Source organism: Dermochelys coriacea, chromosome 5, assembly GCF_009764565.3.
Source record: "Dermochelys coriacea isolate rDerCor1 chromosome 5, rDerCor1.pri.v4, whole genome shotgun sequence".
Taxonomy (NCBI): Eukaryota; Metazoa; Chordata; order Testudines; family Dermochelyidae; genus Dermochelys; species Dermochelys coriacea.
The window spans coordinates 92,313,703-92,333,335 of NC_050072.1; the positions used below are offsets into that span (position 1 = coordinate 92,313,703).

A 19,633-nucleotide genomic window follows, 5' to 3' on the forward strand; every position below is an offset into this window, starting at 1 on the left:
GCTCAAAAGTGTGGTTGACAGTAGAGATGACATCATGGCCACATCATAATGGGAATTACACCATCCTGCTATCACCATAGTATCTCTCCCATCCATTATATTGGGGTTCAGACTTTGAGAGACACAGAGTACAACTCAGTAGCTGTAGACAAAAGGTTTTTTAATTTTTTTTCAATCCTGCTCCTTTTCCTTCCCTTCCACATACCAGCAAAGCTACACATGACTACAAAGTTCTAAGACGTTAGGGTAGGTCTATACAGCACTAGAGTTTTTTGCTAGGTCTCCACTAGAGACCAAAATGGAAGTGAGAGCAATACTAGTGCTCTAAGCTTTGTTGTGTATTTTAAAAGCCACGGTTATTGGTTTGGGTCATAGTAGGTTCAGAGGGATGGTGGCAGCATGAGGGACAGACTGAAGAATGAAAGACTCATCCAGGCTGTGCTGGGTTAGGATATGTCTAGACTGTAAGGTAAGCCAAGGGTTAGTAGAATTTGAGTTAACAGGCCCTGGGTTTGTTAACCTAGTGCTTGAGCATCTACACTCATTTGTAACACCAAGACTGGGAGGGGGGGCTCAACTTGGGGTTCCAGCATCTGCACTGCATCATGGGTGCCCAAGTCCAACCACCCATCTCCCAGACTTCCGAGCACTCTCCCAAAAAAAGACAGTGGTGCAGTGTGGGAAAATTTGACGATCCAGAGGACAAAGTCAGCTGTGGTGTTGTGGAATACTTTTGGCAGCCTCCCAGAGCATGAGTCCAGTGGGACTGCATCTACACTGCACAGGAACTAAGGCTTGAACCTTGGGTCCTGGCTTGACTCGGTCTCAAACCCTCTACTGCTATGGAGTCCTGGGACCCTGGGTCTGAGCCCTGGGTGTGTAGACAAAATGGGGGTTAGGCTTGAGCCTGAGTTCGAACCTTTGGCTAACACTGCAGTGTAGACATCCTAAGGGTATGTCTAGATTTCAATAAAAGACCCGCAGCTGGCCTGGTCATCTGACTCCGGCTCATGGGGCTCAGGCTGCTGGGCTATAAAATCACAAGATAGACTTTTAGGTTTGGGCTGGAGCCTGAGCTCTGGGACCCCATGAGAGGGGAGGGTCCCAGAGCCCGACTCCTCCAGACCAAACCCACACGCAATTTTACAACTCCATAGCCTGAGCTCCATGAGCCCATGACAGCTGATATGGGCCAGCCGCAGGTGTTTAATTGCAGTGTAGACATATCCTTGGAATCTGGCATCAGGGGGTAGCCATGTTAGTCTGTATCCACAAAACAACAAGGAGTCTGGTGACACCTTAAAGACTAACAGATTTATTTGGGTATAAACTTTCGTGGGTAAAAACCTACTTCTTCAGATGCATGAGTCTGATTCTTCTAACAAGGGCTGACAGTGTGGAATTGCTCTGCACTCAGCACAGTCTGAGAACACAATTTACTACAGAATCCCACTCCACTTCAAGCACATGCAAAATGAAATAGCTGAATTGATCTCCTCTTTATGATGTTGCTACAATGAATGGAACATCTGAAAGGAATCACTTTTCACCATGTTTACTTTCACAGAATTATTTACCACCACATTGGATTCCTGTTGATTTTCTCGTTTGTTTCCAAAGCCCATCCTTTCTTCCTGATACCATTTGCTCTGTTCTGTGTTTTAGAAAGAGATCTAATGGCATGTAAACCCAACTCCATCGCAGCCTTCATAACTTCATTCCTAGGCATGGTAAGTGTTAATAGTAGGCAATGTATGTGACAGGCACTAAATTATCCAAGGGAGTGCCTTGTCTACAAGTCTTTTCCACAATTATATAACCACTCAGTAACTACTGAAATTGCAGCTATCACCTAAAGGGTGCTTCTGGGATAGCTCTGGGCAGACTTTAAGGTTATCTTACCTCCCTGAGACCTTTCATTAGTTAGCCCTGGAGCAGTCATCTCCGGTTATTGATCTTTTGTGTGCTCCCACTGAATTTAATTGCAGCTAAATTACAGGAGCTTAACGATTGTATGAAGGGAGATTTTTTTCTTTGTGTGTGTGTGTTTGTGTGTGTGTGTGTGTGAGCAAGAGAGAGAGAAAGAATGAAATCACTATGGAAAGCCCCCATCAAGAAAATAACATCTAATAATGATAATAATAATAATAATAACAACTACTATTCCCGACATAGTCACTGGTCAGGAAAATGCACAGCAATCTGTTCTCCCTCTACACATACTGGAACTTGGCTTCAGATTTGGCTTTGACACCAACCACCTCCCTCCTGCACAGGCACAGAGCTATAGTCCAGTGCAGTGGTCCTCAAACATGTTACCCCCCACCTGCCCTTACACTTGTCTGAAGGGAGTATGTGGGCAGGGGTAAGGGGGCCAAGACTGGGGCCACAGTTGGGGGGGGCAGGGCCAGGAGTGGTGCCTTGGCCAGGTGCCGAGTCTGGCAGCTGGGACCCCATGCGCGGGGCTGGCAGCAAGAGCCCCTGGCCTGGGGAGCTGGAGCCAGGAGCAGAGCTAGGTGATGCTTCCTCCCTGCCCTCTGAGGGGGCTGGCCCAGGCCCCAGCCATGCCCTCCAAATATTCCTCCATGCCCCTCTAGAGGGGTGCACCCCACAGTTTGGGGATCTCTGGTGTAGTGACATGGTTGGAGGCAGAAATGGCAACAGTAGTATAATCAAAAAGAAAAGGAGTACCCGTGGCACCTTAGAGACTAACAAATTTATTAGAGCATAAGCTTTCGTGAGCTACAGCTCACTTCATCGGATGCATTCAGAAGGCTAATTACAACAATCTGTAACTCACTGGCCTCCCCTCCCCCCTTTTTTCTCCTATGACTGCGGAAGTGTTAATGGGCCACTTCACCTTGAATGGTCCCTTAGAATATGTGTTAACTACTTATGCCAAACAATCTGTTCTACCTTGTATTTAGCAGTGACACTCTGAATACCTTTCCCAGATGTGAAGAAGAGCTGTGTGTAGCTCATTGGTTCTCAATCGTGAAACCTCAGGGGGTCATGACCCAGTTATGTGGGGGGTCGTGAGCCCCGACCCCATAGGCTGTAAGTTGCGAGCCCTGACACCTGCACCGGGCTGTGAGCTCCGACCACGACAGTGGAGAAAGGCTAATGTAGTGCCCATCTTTAAAAAAGGGAAGAAGAAGGATCCTGGGAACTACAGGCCAGTCAGCCTCACCTCAGTTCCTGGAAAAATCATGGAGCAGGCCCTCAAGGAATCAATTCTGAAGCACTTAGAAGAGAGGAAAGTGATAAGGAACAGTCAGCATGGATTCACCAAGGGCAAGTCATGCCTGACTAATCTAATTGCCTTCTATGAAGAGATAACTGGCTCTGTGGATGAGGGGAAAGCAGTGGACGTGTTGTTCCTTGACTTTAGCAAAGCTTTTGACACGGTCTCCCACAGTATTCTTGCCAGCAAGTTAAAGAAGTATGGGCTGGATGAATGGACTATAAGGTGGATAGAAAGTGGGCTAGATTGTCGGGCTCAACGGGTAGTGATCAATGACTCCATGTCTAGTTGGCAGCCAGTATCAAGTGGAGTGCCCCAACGGTCGGTCCTCGGGCCGGTTTTGTTCAATATCTTCATAAATGATCTGGAGGATGGTATGGATTGCACCCTCAGCAAGTTTGCAGATGACACTAAACTGGGAGGAGAGGTAGATACGCTGGAGGGTAGGGATAGGATACAGAGGGACCTAGACAAATTAGAGGATTGGGCCAAAAGAAATCTGATGAGGTTCAACAAGGACAAGTGCAGAGTCCTGCACTTATGACGGAAGAATCCCATGCACTGCTACAGACTATGGACCGAATAGCTCAGCAGCAGTTCTGCAGAAAAGGACCTAGGGGTTACAGTGGATGAGAAGCTGGATATGAGTCAACAGTGTGCCCTTGTTGCCAAGAAGGCAAATGGCATTTTGGGATGTATAAGTAGGGGCACTGCCAGCAGATCGAGGGACGTGATTGTTCCCCTCTATTCGACATTGGTGAGGCCTCATCTGGAGTACTGTGTCCAGTTTTAGGCACCACACTACAAGAAGGATGTGGAAAAATTGGAAAGAGTCCAGTGAAGAGCAACAGAAATGATTAGGGGACTGGAACATATTGACTTATGAGGAGAGGCTGAGGGAACTGGGATTGTTTAGTCTGCGGAAAAGAAGAATGAGGGGGGATTTGATAGCTGCTTTCAACTACTTGAAAGGGGGTTCCAAAGAGGATGGATCTAGACTGTTCTCAGTGGTAGCAGATGACAGAACAAGGAGTAATGGTCTCAAGTTGTAGTGGGGGAGGTTTAGGTTGGATATTAGAAAAACAAATTTTCACTAGGAGAGTGGTGAAGCACTGGAATGCTTACCTAGGGAGGTGGTGGAATCTCCTTCCTTAGAAGTTTTTAAGGTCAGGCTTGACAAAGCCCTGGCTGGGATGATTTAGTTGGAGATTGGTCTTGCTTTGAGCAGGGGATTGGATTAGATGACCTCCTGAGGTCCCTTCCAACCCTGATATTCTATGATTCTATGACACACAGCTGTGAGCCTCGACCCCTGTGTGGAGCTGCGGGGCTACGAGCCTCGCCCTGGGCATGCAGCTTTGAGCTGTGAGCCCTGACCCCAGTGCACAGCTGTGAGTCCTGACCCCGACCCCTGCGCCGGGCTGTGAGCCCCGACCGGGATGAGTGGCTGCAAGCCCTGACCGCAGTGTGCGTTTGCGAGCCCCGACTCCGGTCTGTGAGCCCCAAGCCCGACAGGGATGCGTGGCTGCAAGCCCTGACCCTGGTGTGCGGCTGTGAGCCCCGACCCCAACAGGGATAAGTGGCTGTGCGCCCCGACCCCGGTGCCTGGTTTTGAGCCCAGACCCCGACCCCTGTGCCAGACTGCAAGTCCCAACCCCGACGTTGGGCTGCGAGCCCCAACCCCAGCACACGGCTGTGAGCCCCGACCCTGACAGGGAAGCATGGCTGTAAGCCCTGATCCTGACCCTGACAGGGAAGCATGGCTGCAAGCCCTGATCCCGACCCTGGCTAGGAGTGAGGCTGTGAGCCCCAGCCAGGTGCGGGGCAGTGAGTCCTGACTCTGACCCCCCATGTGGCTGCGAGCCCAGACCCCAACCCTGGCCAGGAGCGGGGCTGCGCGCTTCGGGCAGGTGCGGGGCTGTGATCCCCGAGTCTGACTGCCACGCAGGGTTGTGAGTCCTGACCCCAACCAGGAGAGGGGCTGTGAACCCTGAGCTGGGACATCCAGTATGCTGTGAGCCCCGACCCCTGTACTGGGGTTGTCGGGTGGAGCCCGGCCATGCTGAGGGTTATCAGTTAGGAGCTCCGCCAGGCACAAGGTTGTTAACCCCCAGCCCTGCCACAAACAGGGTTATCAGCCCCGAGCCCCGCCAGCCAGGTGCTTGGTTGTGAGCCACCATCATCAACATGTGCCGACCTCAGAGCCCCAAGATCCTCCAGCTTAGCTCCACCCCCAACTCACTCCACCTCCAGCACTGCTCCACCTCCAAAGAAAAGGTGCCATTTTTTCTATGGCTGGCCCTGGTACTGAGACAACATTAGAGGGCTTGATTCGCAGCTGAACAAGTACCTTATTAATTAACAGTCACACACACAAGTGCAAACTTTCTCCTGAAAATAAGGGCCACCTGTACTGCTAAAACCACTAAAAAACTAAAGTATCTCGAGTCTTACATTAAACTTGGTTTTACCAGTATCATTACCTCTGGTATTGAAAAAACGCAATGTGTCGTTGGCTGTGAAGTTTTGTCTGCTGAATCAATGAAACCATGCAAACTGCAGTAACATCTTGAAACTCGACATCCTGAGCATAAAAATTGAAATGTGGATTTTTTTCAAATGCAGAGAAGAAGCAACAAAGGCAGCCAGGCCTGGTGCTGATGGAAGTTTCGGACAGCATACGTCCTCAGCTCTGGAGGCCTCTTATGTTGTGTCACTACGAACTGCCCGTACCAAAGTGCCACGTTCCATAGGTGAGGAGCTTATTCTGCCACCAGGCAAAGAGATTGTGGCACTTATGGTTGGCAAGGATACTGCCAAAAAACTGAATATGCTCTCCACGTCTAACGATACCTTGAAACGCAGAATATGTGAGATGTCTGAAGATATCAAAAAACAAGTTGTGCATGAAATTAAACATTCTGCTTTCAGTATGTTCAGCCTGCAACTTGATGAAACCACTGATGTTACTCACTCCGCATACCTGATAGCATCCATACAGTATGTTAGTGCTGGGGATGTTAAGGATGAGTTCTCTATTCTGTGAACAACTTGAAACAACCACAACAGCACAGCCATTTTCAATAAGGTGAACACCTTTTTCGAAAACTATGGCATTGAGTGGAAAAATCTTTGTGGTATCTGTACTGACGGTGCTCCAGCCATGATGGGTGCATGGTCTGGCTTTCAGCAGAAGGTAAAGTATGTCTCACCTAATGTGATTGTCACTCATTGTGCAATCCGTCATCAAGTCCTAGCTGCAAAGACATTGCCAATATGCCTTAATGCTGTGGTGGATGTTGTTATACGAGCAGTGAACTACATTAAAGCTCATGCTCTGAATAGTCGACTCTTTTGAGAGCTCTGCAATGAAATGGGTGATGAATATTAAGTTCTGCTTTTCCACACTCAAGTCCGATGGAATTCTAGGGGATGCGCATTAAAGTGCATTTTTATACTTCATGAAGAGATGGCAGAGTTTTTCCTGCAAAAACAGAAACCTGAGCTGAACAAAATGTTCAGTGACAAGAAATGGCTTCTCTGCTTGGCATACCTAGTTGATATCTTTGGTAGCCTTAGTTATCTCAATCTGTCACTTCAGGGAAAACATTCAACATTAATAGACCTGACTAATAAAATCAAAGCCTTCCAGATGAAGTTGGATCTGGACACAAACAGATACGGCATGTTTCCTGACACTTTCCTCGTTTAGTGAGGAGGAGGAAGTTAACATTGATAGTGCTCTTAAGTCAGCAATCAGTGAACATTTGAGAGCCCTTCAGGAAGAGTTCTCACACTACTTCCCAGAGCTACCAGAAGCACTTTGTTCCCTAGTGAAGAACCCTTTCAGTGTGACAGATGAGCAGTTACCTACTGACAATATTCACACACAGGAACAGTTTGTCGACATGATCAATGATGATGAAGTGAAAGCAAAATTAACACAGTTGCCTCCAAACCAGTTCTGGTTCTCAGTTGCAAGTGAATACCCACTGGTGTCTGAAATGGCCCTGAGAGTCTTTCTGCCATTTCCCACTACCTACGAATGCGAGAGTGGATTCTCCAGCCTTCTCACAATAAAGACGAAATCTAGAAACCAGCTTGATGTGAAGGATGACATCAGATTCACCCTTTCTAGAACAACACCAAGAATAAAACTTCTTGTGTCAAATAAACAGCATCATCCATCTCAGATTTTTCCACACTCAAGTCCAATGGTCATTAATTGCTGTCAAGTATTAAAATAAATTCTACTTAAAAATAACTTTTCCACTTATATTTAATTTGATAAAAATGAGTTTTAGTCTTAATTTAAAAGCAGTGAGAAAAGATAAATTATTTTTAAGCAATAGGGTTTAAATTTAGGATTTAACATAGTGTTAAATATCAAAAATATGTTTTTAATTTCTAAGGGGGGGTCGCACTCAGAGGCTTGGTGTTTGAAAGGGGTCACCAATACAAAGAGTTTGAGAACCACTGGTGTAGCTCAAAAGCTTGTCTTGTTCACCAGCAAAAGATGGCCCAATAAAAAATATTACCTCACCCACCTTGTCTCTCTAACTATTGTATATGTCTAACCTACATGTATTTCATAATACTCTAGATTCAAGGGGAAAGGAACCATGTAGGGATAACTACAGCATTTTTCATGAACTAGGATTTCACTCTGATACCTCTCTCTCTGAAAGAATGTACAATGTGGAGATGCAATGTATTCTAACTTGTGGAGTAAGGGGTTAGTAGGCAAGTAGTAGATACCACAGACTTGGTCAACTGAAAGTACCCTCTCCACACATGCACATCACACACCATTTGAAAGATTATTATGTGTACTTTAAAAGATACGATGTGGAGCTGTTAAGTGGTGCCATTAACATAGAAACGGGAATAACAATGATACAATCAACATGTTAAAATGACCATTTTGAAATATCTGCATTCATTTCTGCTAGTTCAATGACTATGTATTATTTCAAGACACAAAATTGGATTTCTTTGTGATCTCAAAAGCATCACAACAACAACGTAGAGGGTAAAACAAAATCTAATAATACATTTATATAGGTATCATCTAAAAGCGATAGCACTGGTGACATTTGTAGTCATCATTATCATCATCTTGTTCATCATTATGGTCCCGGTTGAGAGTGCATGGGTTACCACAGTCTTCATTGCCTTGGCATGCACACAGTTCTGTGCAGGGAAGAGTGTTCTGAATTTAGACACAGTTGATTATGCTGGAACAGGCACAGATAAGGTCTTGTAGAAGCTCAGATGCCATTAGGCTCTGGAAGAATACAGGAAGTAGTTCATAATCCACATTTTTGCATCCATGTTGCAATGGTGATCCAATATCTAGATTCCCTATGTGCAAAGCCATTCAAATCTTTGTTTACAAAGATGTTCTTTTGTCATGCTCTTCAAAACTGGTGGGAGTTTGGCCAGTGACTTGTTCTTTTTGATAGCTCTAGATTGAGGCACAAGCAATTCAGGTCTCTGTGGGTCTCCTTTTTTTTCTTGCTGTAGTCATATAGCACTGCTTCCAACTTCCTTGCTGCAGAAATTGTGGCTAGTCTATCACTATCTCCCAATTTGGCAAGATTTCTAAAGCAGTGAGCTCCCTTTGTTTTGACAACAACATTAAACAGATTTTTTTGCCCAATACTAAATAGGACTGACAAAGAGTCGCATTCTGTTAATGAGTGTTCAGAAGAAAGTATGTTGCAGAATTCAGAAGCCAGTGCATCACAATTTGCATGCACATATATGAAGCAAAGCTTGTCAGCTGGGCTGCTAAGGGTGCCTGTTTCAATCTATGTTATTTGTGTGATCTGTGTTTGGAAAGTAATGAACAGCAAGGACCAAACATCTGTATCAGGTGACCTCAAACTATGGTTCCTTTGAACAAAGAGACCCAAAAGCCATATTGGCACTTCCAGTATGCAGAAACATTCTTGTGTTTGCTTCCTCTTGAGTACTATACAACTCTCGGGTTTCTTCAACACCTCTAGTGGTGATGGACTTTGCTACTTCACCACTGGAAAAGCCTCCATCAAGAAGTAGTTTTTGTGCTGGTGCACAGGTGCATTTTGAACCATATATTCAAAGAGGAATTTTACAAGTGACTTCTTTTTGGATGCCACATTTAGAAAATTTTTCTCTGGAGGCACAAGGTACCCAGCAATCACCTGAGATTCTTGCATCCAAACTAACATCCTGTCCCAGGCTGTCTTTCTGCGTTTTCAGAATTACTGTTGCTATATCTGTCAAAGACTTTGATTACAGAATTAATTTTGTCAAATCCTTTTAGGAACTGCCTCAAGTACTCAGCAGCCAATTCATCAAATGTGTGGAATTTGTCTCCAGCCATCATTTGTATGACAGCCAGGACATCTCTGATATACACTGTGATTTCTTTGTTGTATGCTCTTAGCTTGTGGATTCTTTCAGCTTGAGGTTCCAATTGATGCCCTAATTCAGTGTTGTCTGTTCTTCTCATTGTTCCATCAGCATAGACAGAGGGACATAGGCACAGGTTCTAGTCAGTGACTAAGAACAGTTGCCATTGAAACATCATTTCTGCATCTTGCTAAGGACAGAGCTCTGCAGAAAACAATTTAGCTGCTGTGATTGTTCCTCACTTGCCAGACTTAAATTTGGTCATGGCCATGTCAGCACATGTTTTGATGCCAGATTTCTTGACTGGGCTGAAGAAGCTATACATCCCATCAGAATCAAATGTACTTCTCACAGATCTCTCCATTTGGTCTTCACCAACATCTGCTGTTTTCAGTAGTTGCATGTAGGCTGGTGATAAGCACCTCTGGATGTGATTCAGGGTCCAATAGGTTTGTCATATTATTGATGACATGGTTGGTAAGAGCTGTAACATGTTCTTTATTCCTCTTTAGTGCAGAGACAAGGATTTGTTTGTGGACTTTGTCTTCACTATTTCTTGTTAGGCTAGTTCTTTCTCTCATAGCTTTTGCATATTCATAATATGATGCGGTGTATTGTTATCTCTAACACGAATACTGACTTGTGCACAAGTGTCACTGAATTAAAAAGCTACTTGCTAGTATAGTTCAAAGGTTTGTTCTGCATCCACAGGCAATTACAATTTAAAACCTTTTACGAAGAAGATTAAATGAAAGTGTATGTACAAAAGCTTACAAATGGAGAAGCATTACATTAGGAATTCATGTACATTTACATCTACACACTATGCAATACAAACTATTGGCTCACAATCTACTGCTCCTGATGCACAACTTTCAGAGAGAGACTGATCTGGTCAGCAAATTTAAATTGAAAATACAGAACATTATTATAATCACTTGAGAGATACTTTGACAATTAAGAACATGATGTGAAAACACTTCATGCTGGTATATTTCAAAATGCTGATATTCCCCATTTTTGCTACATGCTAAGCAGCCTCATCATTTCTGAAGAAGAAAAAAAAAGAAAAGAAATACTTGCCCTGGTAAAACCAATACAAATCTTTTAATACATGGTTGTTTGGTAGCTTTGACTAATAACCACCATGATAAGGTATTTAAATTAACTTAAACAGTAAAACTGTAAAGAGACAAGGTGAGTGAAGAAATATCTTTTATTGGATTAATATCTGTTGCTAAGAGAGACAAGCTTTTGAGCTTACACTGAGCTGTTCTTCAGCTCTGTGTAAACGCAAAAGCATGTCTCCCTCAACAACAGAAGCTGGTCCAATAAAAGATATTACCTCCCCCAGCTTGTGTCTCTAATATCCTGGCACCAACATGGCACCAACAATACTGCATAGCAAAAACTGTAGTCATAGGCTTGTAGAATTTCTGGAACTGTGCAAAACTGAAATTTTGGGCATCATTGTTTCATCTTGCCTACAGGCTTACAACATCATTGACAGATTCACAGCATACCTCAACTAAACATGCATAAAATACGTTTTCAAATGATATATGATGAGGGTGTGTATAGGGTGGATACATTAAATTCCAGAAATATTTGGAGAATTGCTGCATGCTTATAAGGACAGAATGGAGACAGACAGTGACTGACCTATTTGCCTTGCAGTTTATGCCACTTGCTACTTTCTTAGTGGTAGTAGGGGATGGGGAGAGGTGCTTTTACCCATTTAAAATGTTTTTGATGAATGTAAGTTCACCTGCCTTTGTCGCATCACAAGGCCCGTTGTTAAGTTCTGCCTTTCATCATTCATAAAGTAAGATTGCTTTTCTGTTTAAAGATCCCCAGCCACCTCCACTCAGAAACTGCCATGACCTCATGTGTGTCATATGAGTGATGGGAAAGGGCAGGCACAACACACCCTATTGTTAAGCAATTTGGGTGCTCTCTGTGAATATATCATAACAGCATGGGAGCATGGTAAACAAACTTCAAATTCTGAATTTCTTTTATGCCTGACACTGTAACTGTCATCAAAATTAAATGGTACACATGAAGGCTGGAGGCCATTTCACTGTGTATAAGATGCTTTTGCTTTATCGGTAATAGGGATGTATCATTGAGAACTGGCCGTGAGAGGGCTGAAGTAATCATTGGCCACCACCAGCTGGCCCTTTTTTGATCCTCTTGCCCACATCAGAGACAAAGTCCCCATGCTTTGAGCTCTGAAGATCGGACTTCAGGTCAGGAGTGGATACTACCCAGCCACAGACTGGTTGGCAGTCACCCGTAATTAACCTGGTTGCACCAGATCAGTAAAACCCTGTGGAGCTCTTAGATGTCTGGAAGAAAACTATATAGTGTGGTCATGGACACAGGGCACTATGGACCCTGCTGTGTAAATGCACTGTTGTTGTGGTAACTGCATGAATTCTGAACTGATACGTCAGTCATTATGGGTCAGATTCTCCCACTCGTATGTCAGTCAATGGGACTGATAATGGAGCAAGGCTCTACGCAAAATAAGGGTAACAGAATTTCATTCCATGTAATTTTATTTGGGGATATTTAATTCTTTGAAGAAAGTTTCCTGATTCCTGTAAACAGCGTGCTATATTCAATCAGCAATGCTGACACTGGGGGAATGTGATGTGAATGACCAAGCTGAGTTCTGTACGCAAGCAGGCCTCAGGGAAATGGTTACTCAAAAGCCAGCCCAGGCCTGAGAGGTCTCTCCAGTCTGGAGGATGCCATTATGGAAGTTTAATGTTGTCTCCTTTGGTTGTTTGATGGTCTTCAGCGATAATCGCTTATGAAAAGTCTTCTCATATACTCTCTGCAGAGATTAGCATTTCTGACCATGAAAGAATATTTGAGGATAAATCACTGCAATAGATCCAATTACTCTTTGGAGTAGTATGAACAGCAGGCTGATAACTGTGTTCTAATGTCATCAGTATAGATTTCTCACTCAACCATTATCATCAAGGGAGCAATTTTTAGACTTTTTTTAACCAAAATGAGAATTTTAAATTGTAAAATATTATGGCTTGTTAAATAGGGATGTAAATGTCTGATTTAACAAAGCCAAAACATATTTCATTTTAAAGCCACAGTTGTAATTTACTGCATAATTACCTCCAAATGCAAAATTATATAATAAAAGTTAGGAGAACATTTTTAAAACAGTTTCTCCACTTTTTTATAACCTCTATTTGCTTTGCAACAGGAATGGTCTATATTTATACATATGTATATAGTTAGTTAATAGACAATGTGCCAATAAATGACTCTTGAGATTATGTAGCATAATTCTTCAAATTTTTAGGACCAATAAAATTTGTCATCAGTAATGAAGTGCTTCATCAAGACTGCATTTCACAAACCAAACACTCTTCCACTCTTAAGTACAGAGAGGAAGCTGAGGATATATAACACTTTGGTGGTAAGTTTTCTGAGCTGTGGGACTGAAACATGGCCCCTCACTGATAAGATTAAAAAGAAGTTGTGCACAATTCAAATGAAGCATTGCCAAATGATTAAAAGCATCAAATGGTACAAATTCAAGTCAAATGAAGAGCTCCATTTTCTAACTAAATAGGTCCCAGTCTCTCAAAAGATCACCCAACACTCTTGAAGCGGGTATAGTCATCTGTTCCGAACACCTACCAACTTCCCTGTGAGAATCATCTTCAACTTTGACCCAAGCGGGATGGAAGAGACACCCTCCACCCCACCCCAGAAGACTAAAACACAATGTCTGGATGGTGTCAGGTATCCTGCCACATAGCGCACCAGATTCAGCTCCAGACAGAACATCATGGAGGCACATAACATGTTTGGTGGCCTCTATGTTGTTCAGACATGAAACAGCATGAGAACTAACCAACCAACTAACCAATAAAACTTGTAGTATATTGCAAATGGCTTCCTCTGGTTAAAAGTTAGGAGCATACATAGCTTTACATAGCACTCAACAACATACCTTATTTTTAGGCTCTGATTCTGCAAATGTATACACATGTGCATAATTTGAAGTCAATGTTGCTATTTACATGCATAAAGTTAAGCACATGCAGAACGTTTGCAGGACCAGGGCCTTAATGCTCAAGTGTAGAGGACTTCAAAGAAGTCAAATTGTTGCCTCATGACAGCAGTGTATATTACTCATTCCCATAGTAAACTCCACCTTTCTGGGACTTATAACTCTGGCATTTAGGCTCAGAATACAGGATGGCAGGCCAAATGCTTGTATCTTTTCTAGAAAAAAAGAATTTAATGCAGCTACACGTTCTTTACCTAAAGCTACAAAATAGTATCATTTTAAATTGAAATTTTGCAGCCACTTATAACAACACTTTGCACTATTATATGCCATTTTTTCAAGGAACTCAGAGCACTTTACAGATATTAAGAGCTAGCTGGTGGTTTTTCACTTTACCCTGTGTAAGGAGTGATGCATAGCTGCACCATTCTAAGAACACCCCAAGGGAATGAATCGTGCCTCAAAGACCTGTTGTACTCACACATGAAAACGCATGAACTCAAACTGTCTAATATATTTTGGCATGGCTGCTCATTCACTAAGAAGGAAATATCATCAAGACATAACCAAGATCAATCTTATCATGTTTCTCAGTGCATTCCATGTAGTTTAATTATCCACATCTATCAATCTGCTGTGGTTTATGTCTATATAGCCCATGCAGCATGTGTATTTCTAATAGTCTCTCATACAGTTTTTAATTTTTTCTGTCATATTCTCAGCTGTGGTGCCAGTTATATCTGCATTCTCTTGGGTGCCGATTCAAGACAACACTTAAGCCTATGCTTAAATCCCATTGACTTAAAGTGGTAGGCTTCAGTGTGCCAAAAGTGTGTGTGTGTGTATAATATAATTTCTTAAGATTTTTCTCTTTTTACCTAATTATTCATGCTCATTTTAATTGCTCTGTACTGCTCCCAATGTTGCTGATTTGAGTTTAGGAATACCAGCTATGAAAGAAATTTCTTTGTAAGATTTGGAAGACAGGAGGATGAGAGACAACATTTTCTTCTGTATTATTATTCTAGCCTACACTACTCAATGCTCAAGCTGTGCTCGACCCCAATCTCTTTTCCTTTCTGTTTCCTCCCTCTCCTCCTTCTCCTTTCTTCCCTACTGTGCTAGTAGTAATTTGATGCCTATTGTGCAGGCATATCTCCCACCTTAGTGCATGCTTATCTTTCAAGTGGAGCAGATGTTCCCATATGTGTGTCTTCCTTTCCTCTACTGATGCTTTTTCTATGCAAACAGTAGATTGTATTTCCATTGCCCTTTGTATCTAAAGGGGAAAATATGGTTGCTTGTACTAGGAATTTTTTCAGGCTGATTATCATTGGTACCGATGGACAACTGGACATACATTTCTCTCCTACCTTCTCCCTACCCTACACCCCATCATTAGTTCTGGATCCAGGTGTCTTTTATTGCTCTTTCTTCTCTAGCTCCTGTCTCTTCCTATGATTCTTACTCCCATTGTTTGCTGAACTATTTTCTACAACTTTTCAGTCTCACAATATTACAAGAACATGCATGAACACAGAAGAGATTTAGCCCATTTTTGTTACATTTTACTTATTACATTTTCCTCTGTTCCCTGTATGGCCTCCTGCCACTGACAAGTTCTCCCTGCAGTAGGAGGGCTATGTGCAGCACATGAAGCCTAAGGAACAATACTCAAAGGGCCAAATTCGGCCAGACCCTTACATAGGTTTGTGGCAGGGAGATAGTGTATGGGCCTGCCATATTTACAGTTCATGTTCTCAGGAGAGCACAAGGGCTTGCTTCCTCAAGTGTGCCCCAAGGTCAGGCTTCACACTGACCTCTAAGCTGTCTGCGCTGCACTGCCTGGGGCAAGCGGTATCATCTTCAGTCTCCCTACACACTATGCTGGGGGAGAAATTGTGTCACAATCTCTCCCAGAGCTCCTCAGTAGGTGAAACAGCTCTGCACTGATCCCTACTTAGCTAAATGCTACAGTTTGCCCTTGAGCTGTTTCAGCTCTACCCCTCCAAACCCACTGTTAATGCACACATTATAGCTTGAGAAGGCAAAAGACTGATTCCTGACAGCAAAAAGGATTCCTGCTTGTGGAGCAATTAGCAAAATTGTCTGAGAAGAAAAACAGATAGTTTTCCCTATCAACATGGATGGGCTCAATGGAACTGCTCATGTGAGTAAAGATAAGCACATGCTTAAGCTTTGCAGGACTAGGGCTTTAGTTTCGCACTGTTCTTATTTGTCATTAAATTCTGTAACTGTATTATTTATTTCTGTAAAGTATTTTGGGATACAGTTTGCATAAGTATACTGGACAAACTAAAGAAGTATTTGAGATTTAGAGACTTCTATCTAAATTGGAACATGACCCCAATAACATTCACAACTGAGTTAAATTTCCATACGTATAGTATTCCAGTGGGTTCAGAATGACTTCCTCCACCCTTAGCTTTAATCTATTGAGTACGATTAGCTGGTATGATCTCAGGACTGGCCACCCCATCTCAAAAAGGATATTGCAGAAGTAAAGAGAGTTCAGAGTAGGGCAAAGAAAATGATTAGGAGCATGGGAAAATAGTCAAATAAAGATAAATTGAAAAGATTGTGAGTGTGTACTTTATAAAGGTGACAAGTAAGAGGGGACATGATAAAAGAATGAATGGGTTAGCGAATGTAGATAAGGAACTTCTCTTCTCCCTGTCTCATAACACAAGAGCAAGTGGGCATTCAATGACCTTAAAAAGTTCTAAATTCAGAATTGATAAAAGGAAATATTTTCCCATACAAAGTGTAATTAGGCTGTGGAACTCATTGCCACAAGATGTCCTTGAGGGCAAGAATTTAATAAAATTCAAAGACAGATTGTATGTTTCTATGTATAACAAAAGTATCCAGTTATAATAGTTAATGAAACAGAGAAGTTTTGGAAGGGATATAAAACCTCATATTTCAGGGTTTGAGACAATCATTATCTATTAGAGTTTAGAATAAGATTTTAATGGGGACAGATTACCCCACAGCTGCCTTTAGTGGGGTTTTGTGCACCTTCCTCTGAAGCATCCAGAACTAGTCAATGGGAGAGATAGGATGCCGGACTAGATGGACCTCAGGTTTGATCCAGTCTGTTAATTCCTCTGTTCCTATAAAACAGCAGGCATTTAAATATGAAGTATGAACAGAACACGTTCTATTTTGCTTTTCTCTCTCTCTCACTGTGGACTACGCCTCTCACAAGCTATTCATCCACTTAGTCAATAGCTACTTCATACATATTTCAGAATAACACAAAGGTCTTCTCCATCCTTTTTTGCTCACCTCAGCTGAAGGAGAAGCAGAGTTGTTTTTTTTCACAGGTTGGGGTCCTTCAGTGCAAGGATACCTTAAAATAGTCTCTGGAACATCAAGACTGTATCCTTCTACAGCTCAAGGACAGGGAACAGAGGTTAAGATTTTTTTCCTCCCTTTTAGCTAATAGCTATAGCAGAAATCATCTGAACACCACATCAGATAACAGCCACGGGTATTATGACATATTGCAATGATCTTGTAGATTTTTTATTAACTGTGGATTAATGCAGCATTTTATAGCATAATATTATAATCTAGCAAAACCCATCAATAGCTCTGTGACTGCAGAAGAGAAAACATAAATGTGCTTCCTTAGGTACTGGTGTTCTACCACTAATTCCAACTATTTCCAAGAAACAGAACTAGAGCATATGGGATTCAGCCACAATAGCCTAAAGTCACCTTTGCATGTGACAATAACAATCAGGATTTGTGCTGCTCGTTAATTGATTTTTCATGGCTATGGAAAAACTGTGGAATTCAGGCGGGTTTTTTTTGGCTGAATTTGTTTTTGCTGAATTGAAGTAAGCGTCCCTTTGACCATTACTTATACTGCATGACTCAGAGTATGAGTGAGACTGTTATAAACACATCTGTCACAGGTTTCAGAGTAGCAGCCGTGTTAGTCTGTATCCGCAAAAAGAAAAGGAGTACTTGTGGCACCTTAGAGACTAACAAATTTATTTGAGCATAAGCTTTCATGAGCTACAGCTCACTTCATCGGATGCATGCAGTGGAAAATAAAGTGAGGAGATTTTATATACACAGAGAACATGAAACAATGGGTGTTACCAAACAGACTGTAACAAGAGTGATCAGGTAAGGAGAGCTATTTTCATTTTCTTTTTACATCTGTCACAGAGGCCATTGAGAAAGCTAATTTTCCCCCTGGCGCAGCATGAGATATTGAGGGGAGGCCTTTTGTGGTCCAGTTTCCTCTCTGAAAGAAAGCTAGGGGGCATCCAGTCCCACCTCTCTCTGAGCTCCGGCCTCTGGGCTGGTGGTAATGGTATTACCTATCCACTCTTACCTCTGGGCTCTTGGTCTGGTGGGCCTGGTATGATGATGCCAGGAACAACAATGGTCGAATCTGAGCCTGGTCAGGGCAGGTGAATCGCTTTCAGCATTATCGATGGTGGGTGCCAAACCTGAGTGGTGCTGTGTGTGTTCTGAGGGTATAATTAAAACCATGAACTCATGCTGAAGCAGCCTATGGCTTGAAGTAAAGTGGTATAACAATAGGGTTAATAATTTTTTGCTTCTTCTCAAGTGGAGGCATTAATCAATTGTACAGTACCTTGATGGCACTCGAACTAAAGCTAGGGGCTGGTGTGTACTGGGGTTGGAGTAGTGTAACAGTGCTTTACAACTACATTTGCTCCCAACCCTCTAGTCCTCCACAGAGTGAAATCCATCTGGATCAGAGAATCTGAGCTAGAACTGGACAGGAAATGGTTCTCCTGTCCTGTGAACATTTTCAAAATTTGAAATAAACTTCCCATCAAAACATTGTGCATCAAAATAAAACTGAGACCTTTTGAATTATTATTATTATTATTATTATTATTACTATTTTGCAAAAAAGGAGAGTGTTCCCAGAATAGCCTGGTGGTTAGTGCATGCACTTGAGACAGGTCAGACCCACTAACAAGTCCCTGCTTTCAATCAGGCAGAGCAGAGACTTGAACATGCACTCCCACATCCCAGCTGAGTGCCCTAACCACCAGGCTCTCTCTCTCTCTCTCTCTCTCTCTCTCTCTCTCTGATTTTGACTAGAAATTTCATCGCTTCTTGTCAAGTGTTGGGAATGGGCCAACTCCACCCTAACTGAATTGGCCTCATTAGCACTGACTCCCTAACCTAATACCTTTTGAATTATTATTGTTATTATTATTACTATTTTGCAAAAAAGGAGAGTGTTCCCAGAATAGCCTGGTGGTTAGTGCATGCACTTGAGACAGGTCAGACCCACTAACAAGTCTCTGCTTTCAATCAGGCAGAGCAGAGACTTGAACATGCACTCCCACATCCCAGCTGAGTGCCCTAACCACCAGGCTCTCTCTCTCTCTCTCTCTCTCTCTCTGATTTTGACTAGATATTTCATCGCTTCTTGTCAAGTGTTGGGAATGGGCCACATCCACCCTAACTGAATTGGCCTCATTAGCACTGACTCCCTAACCCCCGGTAAGGCAACTCCCATCTTTTCATGTGTTGTATATTTATACCTGCTCACTGTATTTTCCACTCCATGCATTTGATGAAGTGGGTTATAGCCCACAAAAGCTTATGCCCAAATAAATTTGTTAGTCTGTAAGGTGCCACAAGGACTCCTTATTGTTTTTATTGATACAGACTAACATGGCTACCAGTCTGAATCCTGGACCTGAGAACTTTTCCTGATCACAGCTTCATCATACTGATATGCTTCCATGAAAAGTTTTAGTTTTGACAAATCTGCATGAAAACACCGTTTTGATGAAGGCACGCCAGTGAATATAATAGGCTTCATCAGTGATCAAAAGGAAGGCTACAAAAATCTTTAATTTTCATGTGTGAATCCTTAATGATTGGGAGGCCTGATCAGAGCTGGG

The 19,633-nt window shown here is 42.7% G+C and overlaps 1 long non-coding RNA gene across 1 annotated transcript in view; it reads left to right on the plus strand.

Annotated features, from left to right (window-relative positions):
- The window catches only part of LOC122460396, a 29,090-nt gene extending 13,861 nt beyond the window's left edge, over positions 1–15,229 (plus strand). Inside the window, exon 3 of the long non-coding RNA XR_006281674.1 lies at positions 13,254–15,229. This is a non-coding gene — a long non-coding RNA (uncharacterized LOC122460396). The remainder of the gene's footprint in view (positions 1–13,253) is intronic.
- The last annotated feature ends 4,404 nt before the right edge of the window (positions 15,230–19,633 follow it).